This window comes from Acomys russatus, chromosome 8 (assembly GCF_903995435.1).
Source record: "Acomys russatus chromosome 8, mAcoRus1.1, whole genome shotgun sequence".
NCBI classification, from domain to species: Eukaryota; Metazoa; Chordata; class Mammalia; order Rodentia; family Muridae; genus Acomys; species Acomys russatus.
This window is the reverse complement of record NC_067144.1, coordinates 21,155,112-21,173,632: the sequence shown is the minus strand read 5'-3', so window position 1 is coordinate 21,173,632 and position 18,521 is coordinate 21,155,112. Positions and strand designations below refer to the sequence as shown.

The 18,521-nt window shown below is 38.2% G+C and overlaps 1 protein-coding gene and 1 pseudogene across 1 annotated transcript in view; one reads left to right on the top strand and one right to left on the bottom strand.

The window, feature by feature from the left end:
• Positions 1-18,521, top strand: part of Stxbp5l (syntaxin binding protein 5L) — a 239,059-nt gene that overhangs the window by 85,517 nt on the left and 135,021 nt on the right. The gene's annotated exons all lie outside the window — the stretch shown is intronic.
• Positions 2,626-10,490, bottom strand: LOC127193202 (SWI/SNF-related matrix-associated actin-dependent regulator of chromatin subfamily E member 1-like; annotated as a pseudogene).

Below are 18,521 nucleotides of genomic sequence, written 5' to 3'. Positions count from 1 at the left end.
AACATGGAAGGCAAGTTCAACTGATGAAGCAACATCCATAAGTAGAACATAATGCCAGCCAAATGTTGTCAGAGGTGGTTGTTGTTGTTGTTGATAAAAAGCTTTTGAGGCCTCAACACTACACAAAGAACTTCAGGGAACTAAGGGAGGAAAAGAATGGGAGGAGTCGTCTCCCCCAGGCAATGGCATACCAACTGGCTCGTCAATATCTCGTGGTCAGCCCTGAAAAACACACACAAGAACAGGTTGTCCACAATGGACATAAGTATTAAGGGATATATACATACACACAATTACATGTATGCATGTAACAGTAATTAATGAAAAATGAGGCCACTAAGTCAAAATAAATCAAAGGCGGTATGTGGGAGGGCTTAGAGGGAGAAGAGGGATGCAGGAAACGATGTAAGTATATTATAATCTCAAAATTAAAAGATATTTTTAAAAAACCAAATTGTCCTAAATACTTAAAAAGCAAATAGGGCAAAGACCTTTTTCTGAAAGAAGTAAAGTTGTATTTCATGTGCAGATATAGTTTGTACTGGGGTGTGGAGGAAACACGCTCACTAGCAGTCAGGCAAGTTCAGTTGTACCTTTTTACCACCACACTGGAAAATGTTAAAAATAATAATACTAGATAGTGGGAAAGGCTATGCAGCTGTGCAGATGTCGCTAACACATTATCAGATTATAAAACAATCCTGATTATTTCACAATTTGGATTTAGAAATGCTGCTTTATATATCTGCATATGTATACATAGGCACAGAAAATAGTATTATAATAATTTAGGAGACATGTTTTAAACAATTTGACCTAGATAATTCTTTCAAATATCCATACTATTTATGTAAATAAGAAATAATATGTATAATAATCAAAAGTTAAATAAATGAATGGTGATATGCGCATAATGGAACATTTACTAAGACACATTTTAAAAGGAAAATTCCAGAGCAGTGAGTATAAAACTATGTGAGTGATGCATCTGTGTTCGAATGTGTGCTACATGGCCAAGAACAAAGCCCTCAGTAGATATGTACGGATCTGGGGAGGACACTAGACATGGTACTGGGGAAAATCGGAAAAATATATTCTTTTTTGTGCATGGTATCCAAGATTTTATGAAAAGGTACAGTGTGTAATAGCTGTGTATTGACAATTAAAAAGGATTGTAAAATAAAGGAATATTGATGAGAGAACATCAAGGCCACCGTGTCACTCTGCAACATGGTAGTCTGTTACCCAGGGTCAATCCTGCCTTCTTGTAGACCAGGGTTCTGTTTTCACTGTATTCAATTTTGCTAATTTTTTTATCTTGCTTTTGGTTTAATAAATCTTTCTTTTCTTGATTAAAAAACCCATAATCCAACTTTTTCTATAAATTTTGTGTATGTACATTTCATAATTTAAATTTAAGTTCTGCATAAATTATTTTATGTTGTTTGGACATAGGGATGTGCTTTTATTTTGTATATTTAAGTAATCCACTATTGAGTCAAGTTTCTCATTGATTTGCAAGCTCCATCTATGAACATGATTTGCTTGCTTTTCTTTCATGTTTTTAGATAACTTTATAATTTTTTAAATAAAAAATGTAATTCTTTTTGTTAGGCTAATTCTATATAATGGTTTAGATTTACTGCTGTTCTGATAATTTTCTATATTTCATGTGTGTGTGTGTGTGTGTCCGTCCAGATGATAGCTTGTGGAGCTGGTCTTCTCTCATGTAATTTCTGGAGCTCAAACTCAAGTTACCAAGGTTGGCAGCAGATGCCTTTTCCCGCTAAGCCTATATAGCGGCCCCACTTAATTTTTGTCAAGTTGGTTTGATAATAGCTAATTATTGTAGGTATATAAAATATTTTTTTAAATAGCAGCATCATTCAATGTTTTGTTTGTAGTGTAAGTCCTTAGATTTCTCTGGTATAAATTACTTATGAAAGTGTAACAAATGTAGACAGATTTTGTTTTCTCCCTTTTCTAACATACTTAGATATATCTTATGTTTTGTTGGCCAGAACCTAGCACATTATTGAGTAAATATTACTTATTTCTGGGTTTGGAAAGTTAGGTAGTATGCTGAGGCCCTAGATTCTGTGCCCACCCTCACCCTTACCCCCTACCAATAAGAGCAAAAATATTCCATGTATTTCTATATTATAAATGGTGTTGAATTTTGAATGGGTTTCTATGTGTATCAGGTTAAGCATTAAATTTTTTTTTAATTGGCTGAGATGTGTTGATAGGTTTTCTTATTTAAGTATTTTGTTTTCACTTTTCTGAGCTAAATCCATTGTGGAGAGGAGACTCCTTGGGGGCTTGCTGGTGATGGAAGAAGATTACCAAAGCAATAATGCTAGGGTTCCTATGAAAGCAAGATAGAACTATACTGCCAACAATAGAGCACCTTTCCCCCCAAGACACTGTTCCTAAGGAATCTGAACATCAGTCTGTCAAACAGAAAGGGGTGCTGTTCTTAGAAACTTCCATGTGGGAAATCATAACGCGTGTATCTTTCTGCATTCTGTTGGTGTTGTCTCCCAAACACTTCCGTGCTTGCTTCACTTCTGGTTTGGCAGGGCTAGTAAACATTTTACAGTGCCACTTCCTGAAGCCCACCTGCTATACCCAGTCCCCCTGGCCCTTCCCACTAATTCTGGACTCACGAAGTAATACACAGTTCACAATTCTGCAGGGGCCAAATGACATGGCTCTCCAGTGGAGATAAGCTAACTTCCGATGGAACAACTTTAACCAATGCCAGAAAAGAGACAGAAAACGAATTAATTTCCTCCCTTTAGCTGGGTTTTTCTAAGTCATGATGTAGAGACAAGGCCGTACGTCCATACTGATAAAACACTTGCCAAATTATTATTGATGCGTCCCTTCTAACTCTTCCTATGACAAAATGGTTAGCATAATTTTGAGTCAATCTGCTTCTACCTCCCTTCGCTTTCCCTTTAGCACTGCGACCCAAGAGTCTATTCTTCATGAAACATCAGCAGAAGAACCTTGCCTTAGGCTTATTTCTACAGAACTCTTGTTCAGATAACGATAAATCATGACACCTGGAGCCTCTTCCTTACCTTAAGGACGAAGCTAAGCGTTTGTGAGCTGATGAAACAACCTTCCGTTCCTAACACATTCGCTCTCTGCTCCTTTGTACAGCTTGCTGAGCCCTCGCCTAGATCGTTGCCACCTGGGTGGGATTTTGTACAGTTAGATTGACTTCTATATAAAACCAAAGAATGCGTTGAAGATATCAGATGGAGTGGTAGTAAACCCTGACATACAATAAGATCGTAACTATTTGGACATTTTCATGTGATTAACTGGCACGGGGACTCCTGTAAAGGCTGGAAAGTGGGATACCAAACACTTAGCGACACGGGCTAATGTGCCGGCTATGATGATGGAGGAGAAAACAGTTTCCTTGGATGGAGTTTGTGTTTTCTGATACTGATTTAAGCTATCATGCTTACTGTAGCTTAAAACAGCAACGAACCTATTTTGTTGCAGTTTCGTGTGCCAGGAAGCCAAGCGAGCTGAACTCCTTTAGGTAATTCTAGAAAAGTCCTTCCTTGCCTTTTCACTAGCGTCCCACATCCTTTGTCTGGTACATCCCTTGGTCTGTTTCTTTAGAACTAACAGTGATCCCTTGCTTTGCCCACGACAGTAAGCTCTTTCTCATCACACCTGGGAAATTTTCTCCTCTCCTACGGCCTTGTTTTATTAGTTCGGAGGCCACCTGGAAAGCATAATGCATCTCTTCTATATCCATGCCTAACCTTAATTATATAATAAAGGTCTTCTTTTGTCGTGCGGAGGGCTTTTTATGGTGCTGAGGCCCAGACTCAGTTCTTTGTGAACTAAGCACTTGTTATGTCATTACTAACCACTGGAGTATTCGACATGTGGGGGTGTTCTTTCTTCCGGCTGCATCATCCCAGATGTGAATGACTGATTTAGCTCATGCCATGGGGCATTTTAAGAAATCTTACTGCTTTCATTTTTAGAAAAAACGATGCTAAAATTGGGCTCAAGAACTGTTTTTTGTTTGTTTTGTTTTGTTTTTTAACGAAAAAAAATCTTTTTTTTTTTTTTTTCGTTTAAAAAAGTTTTAGGACACATAAAACATGGTAATATTTGTTCTTTCTTCTCGTCTTCTGGCATGGGGTCTGTGGGTGGCTCCTCTCTGAGCCAGTATTCCCATCGTTGGTCCCCTCCACCTCCATGCTGTCAGCCCCTCCTGCCACTCTCCTGTGCAGTCTTCACCGGTCTGCTGGCTCTCCGATGTTTCTTCAAGGTGTGTCTCCTCTGCTTCCATCGGGAGGTTTTCATCTTTCTTCTCCTCGCCTTGGTTTGCCACTTGCTCTTCTTCAGGGGCGATGCAGCCGTGACTGCGCTCGGCTTGCCCGCTGCAGCCTCCTTCTCCCTCTCCTCCTGCCTTTTTCTGGCCTGTTCTTCTTTCTACCTGTGCAATCTCAGCTGCCATTTTCTCCATGTCTTCCTCTACCTCCAGACCACACAACCTTTTAAGTTCACTGTTCAAGGAGTCTGTGCTTTCCAGGAATTTCCTCTTCTTTTCTTCTATCTGAAGAAGCTCAGCCGATGTGCCATTAAGGACTGGAGCTGTCGCTTGAGGACCTGCATTCTAGCTGTTGTGACGAGCGACCGCACATCAGGTACCACACCCTCACTGAGTACCTCACTGATGAGGCGGTGGCTGTGTGCTTCATTGAAAAGCCATCATCGTGACCGTTTGGATCGTCAGCCGGCTGAATGCTCATATAAGGTTCTCCTTCCTCCCTGCAAGACTGTCCCTGGCGACTTTCTTCCTCTAATGGAGCTTCTGCGTGACTTTTTGCATTAGCATACGCAAGGCGTGCCGGGGAATTGTGATAGGCCTTCGTAGACTCGTTGTACTCCATCTTTTCTGCTTTGTATTCGTTTACATATTCTTGTTTCTCTTCTGCCACCAATAATCTTGCCGATCTCTCACAACTTTAGCTCAGGGTTGGAAGCCTTTCCTTGGTCCCAGACCTTTCTGTACCTCATGTAGGGCATCAGCGACTTATCTGGTGGCTTTGGAGGCTTTGGAGTCATAATGCCGGAGGATGCCGTGACCTGGCTGTTGGTGCCCGGGTTCCCTCCCAGCCTGTAGTTGTTGTAGGCGAGATGACTGCATGGACTGTATCCCACAAACCCTGGTGTTGCAGGAGCTGGGGGGAGGCGTAAGATAGTCTTTCCATGGGCCGAAAAGGCCTCAAGAACTGTTTATAAGGAAACAAACGGTTATTATTCTGATAAGCCATAATAATAATAATAATAATAATAATAATGATAATAATAATGATATGATGATGATAATAGGAGAGAGCATTACCCCAGTTCTTATAAATTAGTGTCTTAGAGCTACCATAACAAATGACCACAGACTGAATAAGTTAAAACAACAAATATTTAGTTTTTAATAGTTCTGAAAGCCACAGGTCTGAGGTCAATGTATTGGCTGGGCCAGGTTCCCTCTTAAAGCCCCAGAGGATACTTATCTTGTGTCTTATAGCTTAGATATTCTTTGACTTGAGGAAATAGAACTCCAACTTCTGCATCGACCTTCTTATGACTAATTTTCTTGCCTCTCTATGTCTTCTCTTGGGTCCACTCTAAGTCCAGGTGATCTCATTTCAAGACTCTGAACTAATTATACATTTTATAGACCTTATTTTGAAAATAAGGCGTATATTGAAATTTTGGATCAATATGTGACTTTTTAAAAAAATCTTGCTTTTCAATTGTCACAGCTAGGATAGGGAAAACTGTAATTCTGTGAACCAGCCTCCATTTCCCTGAACCCATCTGACAAGCAGAACATCACTTTCACAGTTAGAGAAAACAATTTTTCTTCTTTAGGAGACTAATATTTGTATTCACAAGGATACCTGGAATCATTAACTTGGGTCTAAAACCAGAATAACATCAATACCCAAGTCTTTCTCTATAACAATAGACATAAAACAAGTCAAATACTTACAAAAGAAACTGAGGACTTTAATGTTGGCAGTCACCCAGAAAAACATATTTAAAAATGATTTTTAAGGGTTTGAACTTGGAGGCTATATAATAGTCAGCTCATTTACATAGGGCGTGTCTCGGGCTATAATTTGGTGAGGACACATGCCCTAGTAGTTTGCAGGAGTAGTACTTTGAAGCCTTAACTCAACAGAGACATATGGTAACTAGAGACACCAACTATACCGTCTCGTATAGTATTAAGGAAGGGATCAGAAGAAATAGGAGTTGAGAGTATTAAAATGAGTATGTTATTTGTTCAGCTAAGTCCCCTCCTCATTGCTCCCCAGGAGGCTTCTAAGAATACTGTTTCTACTAAGGAAGGCATACTCTGAAAAAGCACGTAATATATTTATAAACCTAGACAGTGGATATCTTGTTAGGCCTTTGTTGGCAGCAGGAAATGATAGCAAGGAGCCAGTCCCCATAATATCTATGGGGATTAAATATCTAGATTGGTAGAGGCCAGGTGGCAATATTTAAACATCTGGCAACATGGGCATAAATTACTTTAACAAGCAGCTAGGCTAGAGTGGCAATGCGTGAATCCACAGCATTAACTAATATTGCATGATGTTTCTAGGAACAGCATTAGGTGGGCAGGATTGAGGTGTTGTTTGAGTTACATAATCAGAAAGAAAAAGGTAAAGAGTAGTTTTCTCTTAATAGTAGTTTTCACTAACATGGAAAAACAATCACATCTCACCAACCTTCCAAATGTGAATCAATTCTCAGACCCTGAACACAGTGATCGAAAGGGGGATCCTGTTGCCCTTGAAGAAAGATTCTGAAATGCTCTGTGAACACCTACGGAACACACATACATGGAGGAGCATTGATGATCATTTTAGAAGAAAAAAATCCAGGGCAATTATGTAAAAGGTCAGAGCAGTCACTAATATTGGCAAATCCCAAAACAATATTGTGGTTCTCCCATAAGTGGCATCAACTGAGTAACCAGATAATAAATGAACTATTAGCACAAGACTAAGCTCAAAGTATACTGCATATAAGCTGCATTGAATATATCATTTTTTTCTTGTGCTTTGGACAGATATGCTCATTAACCCAATCTGATTTGGGTGAATGCTATCTTGGGGTTTTCTGACATTGTAATTAGAGGTATAGCAGGAAGAGAGGATGCTAAGTCCTTGAAACTATCTCCACCTGCTAAGATTATTATCAGAGACAAAAATCCTGTATCTCTGAAGTTGTTGCAGAAATTAGTATAATTAGATTTGAATGAAACAATGATGCAGTGGCAGTAGACAAAGATATGTATTTTTTTAATTCTTCAAAAATCATTTTGGGTCAAAATAATAGAAAATCATTGAAAAAAGTAAGCAGCAATAGCCTCAATCAGGCTGTGTTGCTATTGGTGACTTTGGTTAGAGCACAACCTATGCAGCTTTAGTGAAATAATCTCAATATCCATCAGCAGAGGAGACCAAAAGAATGGACAGACTTGAGCAGCGGTACTTCCTCAGGGTTTTATATAATAATATATTTCTCAGGAATAAAAAAATTTAAAATAGATCTTTTCATATAACACTTTCTGGTTATGGTTTTCCCTCCACCAGCTCCTCTCTGATCCTCCTCCCCTTTCCCCAACTCAAATCTATACCTTTTTTCTATCTGTTATTATAATGTAAGCAGGCATATAATAACAACAATAATAATAATAATAATAAATACAATAGGATAAAAAAAATAAACAAACCAGAATAGTAGAAAACAAACAAAAAGAGGCAAAAAAAAAAAAAAAAAAAAAAAAAGGACAAGAAATACACAGAAATCTCATAAAAACAAAACCAGCCGGGCGGTGGCGGCACATGCCTTTAATCCCAGCATTCGGGAGGCAGAGGAAGGCGGATCGCTGTGAGTTCAAGGCCAGCCTGGTCTACAAAGGGAGTCTAGGACAGCCAGGACTACAAGAGAAACCCTGTCTCAAAAAACAAAACAACAAAAACAACAACAGCAACAACAAAACCAGAAGCCATAATACATCAGCAAAAGATATAAAAGGTTAAAAACAAAACTAAAGGTCAAAACAAAGCACTATGAGACTAAACACCGTTGAGTCCATTATGTGTTGGTTGTCTGTTGCTGCCATGGGGCTAGGTCTTGGTTCGTATACCCAGTGAGATTTTGTTGGAGAAACTAATATTTTCTTTGCGAGTAGTTATCAGTTGGAGATAGATCCTGGGTTAGAGATGGGGGCGCGTGTCCATATCCCGTCTCAGCACTGAGACCCATCCTGTGCATGCTGCCATAGTTTCATTGAGTTCACATGTACACCAGTCCTGTGGTGTCTAGAAGGCCTTGTTTTTGTTCCATTTTGTTTTTTATGGCTTCCATTCCCACTGGCTTTTACAACCTTTGTGCTTCCTCTTCTGCAGAGTTCCCTAAGTGCTGAGGGGGAGGATTTGATGGAGACATCTTATTTAGGACTGAGTGTTGCAAGGTCTCTTACTGTTTGTACTTTGTCAAGTTGGGGGTCTCTGTGTAGGCTCCCATCTACTGCAGGAGGAAGCGTCTCTGATGAGGGCTGGGATAGCTGCCGACCCACGAGTACAGCAAGATGCCATTAAGAGTCATTTTATTGCTGTGTTCCATTAGCAGAACAGTAATTGGTTTTCCTTTAGGCCCATGGCCTATGCCTATCTAGTGTCAAATAACTGGCCACCTGTGCAGTGTTGGGCATGAGTGCCATCTCATGGAGTGGTTTTGGTTACTCACATAACTTTTCTGCTACCAATGCGCTACCATATCTTGGATTAAGGTCACCATCACAGAGCACAGGGTTTATAGCTGGGCTAGTATTTAGCTTTCTCCCCTGGCAGCATGCAGAGTACTTTTCAGTACTCTAAACCTGAGTATGTAGGAGCAAAGGCTCTAAGTAGGCACCAACTAGACGTCTCCATCTCCATGGTCAGTGAGTTATATCAGTATTGTCTTGAGTTTGTGGAGAGCAACCAATAATCTTAAAAATACCATGGATTGTTTGGGGGTTTCTGTAGGGCCCCTTTGGCCAAGAACTCGATTAGATGTGACCCTTTTCCTAGCACTGGATGTTTCGTTTGGTAGCAAAATATTTAATTGGGCCTTTGTCTCTATTGTCATTTGATGATTTCAATTTAGATCTCTTTTATATATGTATATATTTTTTAAAGTTTCTACTGTGTTAAGTTTTCATATGACCCCTCAAATGTCTATAGTTGCCCCTCCTCATATTTCCTTCTTCATTTCCCTTTTATCTCCACTGTCTTATTCCAGGCCCCACTTCCACCAGCCCTGTTCATCCGTAACTACCTATCTTTTTTCTTTTACTTTTATAATTTATTCAGATTACATCCCTTCACTTGTACCTTCCCGTTCCCCCTCCCTTTCACCCTATTCTCCTCCCCCAGACCTCTGACAGAAGGGGACCTCCTTCCCCACCATATGACCACAGCCTATCAGGTCTCATCTGGATAGCCTGCTTCCCCTTCCTCCGTGTGCCACCAGGCCTCCCCACCAAGGGGAAGTGATTAGATTGGGGGACCCAGAGTTTATGTGAGAGGCAGTCCCCACTCTTCCCACAGCTGTAGAGAATGAGCTGTCCATTGGCTAGATCTGAATAGGAGGTCTAGGTTTACTGAGTGCATTGTCCTTACTTGGTACAGCAATTTGTGCAGGGTGCCCCCCACCCGGGTCCAGATCTACTAGCCTTGGGCTCCTGAACCCTCTGGGTCCTTCTGTCCCCCTGTTCTTCCATACCACTCTCACCTGGAGTCCAGCAGCAAGTCCCAGCATCTGTCCTGATGCCCAGCTGAGTGGAGACTCTCAGAGGACATCGAATAATTCCTTAACTATCTATCTTATTTCTGCTTCCTAGAGCAATCCTTCCTTTCCCCACTAGTCCCTTACTCTCTAACTAACCTCTGTGGCCATATGGATTGAAGACTGTGTAATGAAGGCTTGACAGCTAACAGTCACATATAAACAATATGTGACTACTGTACCATATTTGTCCCTTTGGATCTGGGTTTCCTCACTCACAATATTTTTTTCTAGCTCTATCCATTTACTTATGAATTTAATTTTTAATGGCTAAGTAATATTCCGTTGTGCGACTGTACCACATTTTCTCTATCCATTGATTCACAGATGGGCATCCAGGCTGTTTCCAATTTCTGTCTATTATGAATAGAGTATCAGCGAACATGGTTGTACAAAGTGTCTCTATCGTAGAATAAACAGTTCTTTGGGTGTATGCTCCCAAATGGTAGGTTGAGGTAGATCTATTTCCAGCTTCCCGAGGAACTGTCACACTGTCTTCCACAGTGGCTGCACAAGTTTGCGCTCTCACTAACATTAAGCAAGTGCTCACTTTTTTCCATATATCTGTCACTTGTTGTATTGATTTTGGCCATTCTGACTGGCTGGTGTAAGATGAAATCTCAAAGTGCTTTTGATATTTGATTCACATCTCCCTGATAACTAAGGGTGCTTAGCATTTCTTTAAGTTCTTCACAGCCATTTGCATTTCCTCTTCAGAGAATTCCCTGTTTAGACCTGAACTCCATTTTTAATTGGGTTATTTGTTTTCTTTATCCAGATCTAAAAGTTCTTTATATTTCATACATTAAAATATATATTTTATATATCAGCCCTTTATCAGATATGTAGTTGGTAAAAAAAAACAAAAACATAATCTTTTCCCATTCTGCAGCCTGCTTCTTTGTCTGAGTGATGGTATTCTTTGCCTTACAGAAGCTTTTCAGATTCATGAGTTGCATGAGTTAATTGTTGTTCTTAGTGCCCATGATGTTATGTTCTCGCTAATTTTTGAGATTATAATATAATTACATCATTTCCTCTTCTTTTTCCTCCCTCTAAACCATCTATTTTCTCCTCCTGACTTTCTTCCTAATTCATGTCCTTTTTCATTAATTGTTGTTACATACATGTATGTATGTGCACTTGTATTCCTAAATATAACATGGTTATCTGCATAATGTTGCTTGTATGTGTGTTAGGGGTTTGTTAGGTGGTCTTTGGCTCTTGGAAGGAACATTTAAACCATAGATGTATATTTCTACATAGAAGTATGTTTATTAAACCCTGAGTTTTATTAAGTAGTTAATACTATGATTCCTTATGAGTTCATCAGACATACTTAACTTTCATTTTATCATTCTTCTATATTTATCTTCTTCCTCCTCCCTAGAGACCCCCTTTTATCCACTCTCCTTGTCAGATTACCTGTCCATGCTGTTCCTTTACTCTCTCCAACCCCCATGTCCTGGCAGTGTTTCCTTTGTACTTTACATGTGTTGGCAGTTAATCTAGTAAGTCTATCCACATCTGAAGATTTGAAGATCGGAGCCTCCAATAAGAAAGAACCTGCATTGTCTGTCTTCCTGGGTGTGGGAATACCTCCCCCAATATGGTCTTTTCTAGTTTCTTTCATTTTCCTGGGAAATTCATGATTTCATTTTTCTTTAAAGCAGAATATTATTCCATAGTATAGATCTACTCATCACTTGAAGGACATTTAGGGTGTTTCTATAACTGTTGGGAATAGAGCAGCAGTAAACATGGCTTATCAAGTATCTATGGAATAAGATGTTGAGTCCTAAAAAGATAAAATAAAATAAAATGTTGAGTCCTTTTATTTTTAGAACATGCTAAGGAGTGTTATAGCTGAGTCATATGGTAGATTTATTTTCAGCTTTCACAGAAATAGAAAGAGAGATCCTAAAATCATAAGGAGCCACAAAACTTAGATAGCCAAAACAATCCTGAAAAAAGAAGAATGCTGCAGGGATTACCATTACAGATCTTAAGATATATTACAGAGCCATAGTAATAAAAACAATATGGTACTGGCACAAAACCAGATATAGCAATCAAAACTGAGGATCCCAAATAGGTACATGTAGTTTCATCCATCTGATAGTTGACAAAGATGCCAAAACATAGGCTGAAGAAAAAAAAAAAAAAACCTTCAACAAATGATGCTAGAAAAACTGGATGTCCACACTCAGAAGAATGAAATTCGACCTGTGCCTATCACCTTGCACAAAAACAAACTCCAAATGGGTCAGATCTAAATGTGAAAGCTGAAACTGCTGGAAGAAAAAACACAGATAGTGCCTTCATGACACAGGTGAAGTAAAGAGCGTTCATACTAGACACCGTGTGCCCAAGAATTTAGATCAACAATTGACAAAATCGACACCATAAAACTAAAAAGCTTTTGCACAGCTAAGGAAACAATCACCTGGAACAATTTTCTTGGAAGAGAAAGCCCACAGAATGAATGGGAATCTTTGTAAGCTATATGTCTGACATGGGATTAATAGAATAATAAAATGGTAACAGATAATAATAAAATAAGAATAAATTAATAACAAATGAATAAATAATAAAAAGAATGAATAATAATAAAATAATAAGAATAATAAAATAACCCATTAAGGCCTGAGCCCTGAACAGATCTGTCAAAAGAAAATACTGTATATTAAAAATGTTTCTCAGCCATTTGTATTTCATCTTTTGAGAATTCTATTTACTTCCCAGACCTATATAATAAAAGTGTGTAGTGTTGTCTTGATGTTTAGGGTTTTTTCTTTCATTTTTTTATATTCCAGATACAAATCTTCATATGTATAGCTGGAAAAGATTTTTTCCCAATTGCTTCACTCTAGTGATGGTGTCCTTTTGTAGTACAGAAGCTTTTTAGTTTAATGAGGTCCTGTTTACCAACTGTTATGCTTGCGCCACTGGGATATGTGCTCAGAAAGTCCTTTCCTGTGTGTATAAGTTCAAGTGCATTTGCTACCCAAGCCTCTACCTTCAGGATAACAGACCTTACTTTGAGGTACTTGGTCCATTTGGAGTTGAGGTTTGTGCAAGGCAAGAGATAAGGGTCTTGTTTCATTCTTCCGCACGAGACTGTCTAGATGCTGTGCTTTCTGCAATGTGTATTTGTTGTTGTTGTTTTTTTTTAATAAAAAACCAAATATTGCTAAATCTGTGGAATTAAATCTAAGTGTTTTATTACTTCCATTGATCAGTGTGTTTGTTTTTTGCCACTACGAAACTAATTTCGTTACTATATCTCTGCAATACTACTTTAATCAGGCTTTCTGATGCCTCTGCCTCTTAATCTTTTTTTTTTTTTTTTTTTTTTTTTTTGTCATTAAGGGTGGTTTGGCCTATTGTTGGAGTATTTTTAAAAACAATTTTTATCTTGGGTTCCTTAAATCTCTTTCTCCCTACTCCACCCCAACACCCCAACCCCAGGTAGGGGAGAAAGAAGGTTAGTGGGGAGACAGACAGGGCATAGTTTTTATTAGCCATCAGGTGTCTTGGGGCAAGTCCAATCCTCCTTTCGGCATATCTCCAACAACTTCTTAAACTGCATCAACAGCAGGAAGGAGTGCGAACAGCCTTCCGCTTTCCTAGTCTCTCTCTCTGGAGCTGACATTTATCCCTCTGGCAAAGACCATGCCTCTGCATGAGGCAGTTCTCAGCCGACAAAGATCACGTGTCCTCTCAGGAGGCAGTTCTCAGCTGTGGACAAACTGGAGCAGCCCCCACACCCCACACCTGGGATTAAAACAGAAACATGTTTACATAGAAACCAAAACTTCCACAGCAGCCTATCTTGTTTATTTGGTTTTTTGTTTTGTTTTGTTTTGTTTTAATTTTTGTTGTTGTTGTTGTTGTTTGTTTGGGGGGTGTTGTAATTCCACATGAAATTTCAAGTGATTTTTCTAATTTCTATAAGCAATTACATTGGAATTTTGATGAGGGATACATTAAATCTGTACATTATTTTTTGTAGAACGGTCATTTTCACAATATTAATCCTCCAGTCCACAAGCATGAGGGGTCTTTTCATCTTCTGATATCTTCTTCAATTTCTTCCTTCAGTATTTTAAAGACATTTTTTACTGTGCAAGTTTTTCATTCATTTAGATCTATTCCAAGAGGTTTTTTTTTTTTTTTTTTTTTTTTTTTTTTTTTTTTTTTTTTTTTTAGAATACTATGAATGACGGTGTCTCTGATTCATCTCAGCATGTTTGTCATTTGTATACATTAGGCTATTAATTTTTATGTGTTAGCTTTGAATCCTGAATGTGTTCAGCAGTGGTAGGAGGTTTATGGCAGAGTCTTCAGTGTCATATATAGAATCCTATTCTCTGCAGATAAAATTGCTATGCCTTCTTCCTTTCCTATTTTTATTTCCTTTTTCCTCCTTCTCTTGTCTCTATTGCTCTAGGTAAGTCTTCAAGTGCTATGCTGAACATGAGTGGAGAAATTAGACATCTTTGTCTTGCTACTGATTTTCATGGAAATACTTTCTGTGCTTTCTCCTGTTTAGCATGATGTTGGCTGTAGGTGTTTCATATATTGTCTTTATGAAGTTGAGGTATCTTCTCTATGTTCCTTGATCCTAGATTTTCTAGTACTTTTACCATGGAGGAATTGTTGAGAGACTATCTTGTGTCTGTATGGACACAGTAATAAATCTGATCTCCTATAGCTGAAGCAGAGAATAGGAGGTGAGCTGTCTGCTAGGCAGAAATGATTATGGGATAGAGCCATGTGAAGGAGATTCAGATGGCACGCTGTGAGGAGGACAGACCCCATGGTACCTGAGCACTGGTAACCAGCCACATGGCAGAATGTAGATTAATATAAATAGGTTATTAAGTTATGAGCTAGTCAGAGAAGAACCTAGATATATGGCCTACATGTTATAAAAAATATTGTAAGTCTCATGAGTCATTCTGGGAGGTAGGGTGGGAGGATAAAACCACCTACAACAAAGAATGTTGGATTTTGTAATAAGCATTTTCTGCATCTAATGGTGTGATCATGTAGTTCCTATGTTTGAGTCTATTTTTGTGGTGTATTACACTTACTGATTTGTATGTATTGAATATCCCTGAATCTCTTGGATGTAACTGACTTGATCATGTGAATAGGCTTTTCTGATGTATTTGGTTTTCAAGTGTGATAGTGTTTTTGCATCCATGTTCATCTGAGAAATTGGCCTACAATTTTCGTCTTTGGATGGATATTTTTCTGTTAATAGTATCAGAGTAATACTAGCTTCAGAAAAAGAATTTGGAAGTGTTTCTTTCATTTCTACTTTATGGAATAAGTTGATGAGTACTAGTGTCAGTTCTTTGAAGGTCTAATAGAATTCTACACATTATCCATCTTGTTCTGAACTTTCATTGGTTGGGAAATTTTTAATTGCTATTTTCATCTCACTGGTTATTATGAGCCTATTTAAATTATTTACTTTAGCTTTAAAATTCATCCATTATTTTTAGATTTTTTTTGTTTATTGGAATATGGATTTTTTTAAAAAAAAGAATATCCTTATGATTCTCTGAATCTCCTTGGTGTTGGCTGTAATATTTCCACATGGCTTCTGAGTTCTGCCATGTTCCTTTCCTGAGTTCTTTAGATTTAATATTTTTTTTGACTGAGTGACTTACTACTTCTACCCTTTCTTCAAGACCTGATATTTTCTTGTTCATTTTAGATCCAACCTATTAGTGAAGCTTTCCTTTTAGCTTTTTGTTCAACTTCCTGAAATTTTTATTTTGAATTTTACTTCAGTTTAGCTTTTTTCCCCTCAGAGGAATATTAACTTTATTTTCCTATTTTAAAATTGCTGGGCAGTGGTGGTGCATGTCTTTAATTCCAGCACTTGAGAGGCAGAGGCAGGTGGATCTCTGTGAGGTAGAGGCCAGCCTGGTTTAGAAAGCAAGTCTGGGATATCCATGGCTACACAGAGAAACCTTGTCTAAAAAAAAAGGGGGTTTCTATTATTCAATTGTTTATGGTTTTTTTTGTTTTGTTTTGTTTTCATTCAGGCACTTATTCATATCCACTTTGAGTTTCTTGAAAATATTTATAATTGCTGTTTTGAAATCATTGCCTTGTGAATCAGCTAAGTTGCTTTTCTTAGGAAACATTACAATGGGGAATGCCAACTTCTGGAAGAGTCACATTGTCTTAGTTATTATGTTGCTTGTGTAATTGCAATAGGACCTAGGCGTCTTGAGTTAAGTCAGTTCTTTCTTTCTTTCTTTCTTTCTTTCTTTCTTTCTTCTTCTTCCTCTTTTTCCTCCTCTTCCTCCTCTTCCTCTTCCTCCTCCACCTCCTCTTCCTCCTCTACCTCCTCCCCCCTCCTCCTCCTCCTCCTTTGTCATCTTCATCTTCTTCATTTCCTGGTGACTCAACTTGTCAGGTTGTAGACCAGATAAATTGTGCTTGCCTTACATTTTTGGGGTCACTTTGTGCTGATGTGAAAGTGGGGTGTAAGAAGCCTCAGTCTGGCTAGGGTGTGGTACAGAATGTGGATAGGGTAGCAGGCAGCAGGGCTGACCCTAACGTCCCAACATGGAGTTCCAGGTCAGTCTCCATGTCGTCCCTGAGTTATGTAGTGGGTAGTGTGGCTGATGGCCGGCAGGCAGGTGGGCTGGCTGACTGCTTCTAGGAGTTCTAACCTAAGTTCTATCTAGGGACCTCACTGTCCCCCAGAACAACATGGTAGGTTAGGTAATCAATCAATAAATACGTGATATTTTGTTCATTTCTTTCAATCTTTTTTTTTTTTTTTCCGAGACGACTTTTCTCTTTATAGCATTGGCTGTCCTGGACTTGCTTTGTAGGCCAGGCTGGTCTTGAACTCAGAGAGATCTTCCTGCCTCTGTCTCCCAAATGCTGAGATTTCATGTGTATGATATCATGCTTGGCTTTCAAACTTTAGTAAATACTTTTTTGTGTGTGTTTTACTTAGTTAGATAGTATGGTTTCTAAAGTTTTTTTTTTTTTTTAAGATTTATTTATTTATTGTTATGTATACAGTGCTCTGCCTGCATGTACACCTGCAGGCCAGAAGAGGGCATCAGATCTCATTGTAGATGGTTGTGAGCCACCATGTGGTTTCTGGGAATTGAATTCAGGACCTCTAGAAGAACAATCAGAGTTCTTAACCTCTCAGCCGTATCTCCAGCCCCTGAAGTATTTTTGTCACTGATATTTTTTTTTACTTCACTATGGTGCCTAAAATTTTGATTGTTTGGAATTTAATATCTACTTTTCAAATAGAAAAATCAATTCTGACGCAGTTTTAACACTTTATGATAGAATAATGAACAAGTTACCCTATTTTCTTTGTTATTCACATTATAAGATATATATTTTTAAAATTATATTTGTATTATTTGTATGTTGAGCATCATAAATGTTTTCTGTAGCTGTATGTGGTTACAGGGTTGCCTTGTTTTTGCCAGATTCAGCATTACAGAGTTAATGACTGCTTTTCCCTTCTTTAATTCTCTAAGTGATTCCAATGTCTTACTTTCTTAAGATATTTTGATATTCAGTACTTCATATCCGAATGCTTACTGTTTTCTAGACGAGATTTTTTTCTTTTGATAATTATAAAAATCTGAAAGGATTTAAAAAATGCTTTTAAAAATTTAAAGATATATTTGTGGTTGAAACTTGTAATGAGCATGTTATTGACTTTTTGCTTAGATTATTTTTAAAAACCTTTTAGAATAGAAAACATAATGATATTATACACTAGAAAAAATTTGCCTTAGTGTTCACCATTTTCCTTCACATGTACAATGTTGATTTGTTTCAAATATAGTTTGCTATAGCATGTAAAGTTTTACATGAATTTGACTTTAGATGATATTATTGAATTATGTATACATTTGGTATCTTAACATTTTAAAAATAATTTCCTTAATTTAACACATTAGAAAGTGTAATCCTTTCGTCTAATAATCTTAAACATCATCATCTATAGCTTTATAGCTAAGCATTGGGTATAAGGTATTTCTTGAAAAATAACTGCAGGGACTGGAGCAATAGGTCGGAGGTTGAGAGTGCTTGCTTCTCTCTAAGATGATCTCAGCCCATATCCCAGCGCCCACCTGGCAGCTCACAGCTGACCACAACCCCAGTTCCAGGGACTCTGACTCTCTCTTCTGGCCCTAGCAGGCACCGGGCATGCGTGCACACCAAACACATAAAATAAATGAAAGAATAATTAATTAAACCATATTTTTGAAAATATTTAAAATTTACCTGCTTCGGTTTTTTTTAATACTTTCTATTAATTGGAATATAAACACACGTGTAATGGCAGTCACTTTTCTTATGTGCTGCAACAAGACATCTGACTGAAGTAATTCGTGAAATTAAGAGGTTATTTTGATATATAGTTTAAGAAAGTCTGTCACGGTGAGGAAGGCATATAGATGGAAGTGTGGTGATGCAGGTGACATTACATCTACAGTCAGGAAGTAAAGAGTGATGAAAGCTTATGCTCAGCAAACTTTCTCCTATTTCAGTGGTCCAGGACCCTGGCCCACAGGATGCTGCCACCAACATTCAGGACAGGTCTACTCAGC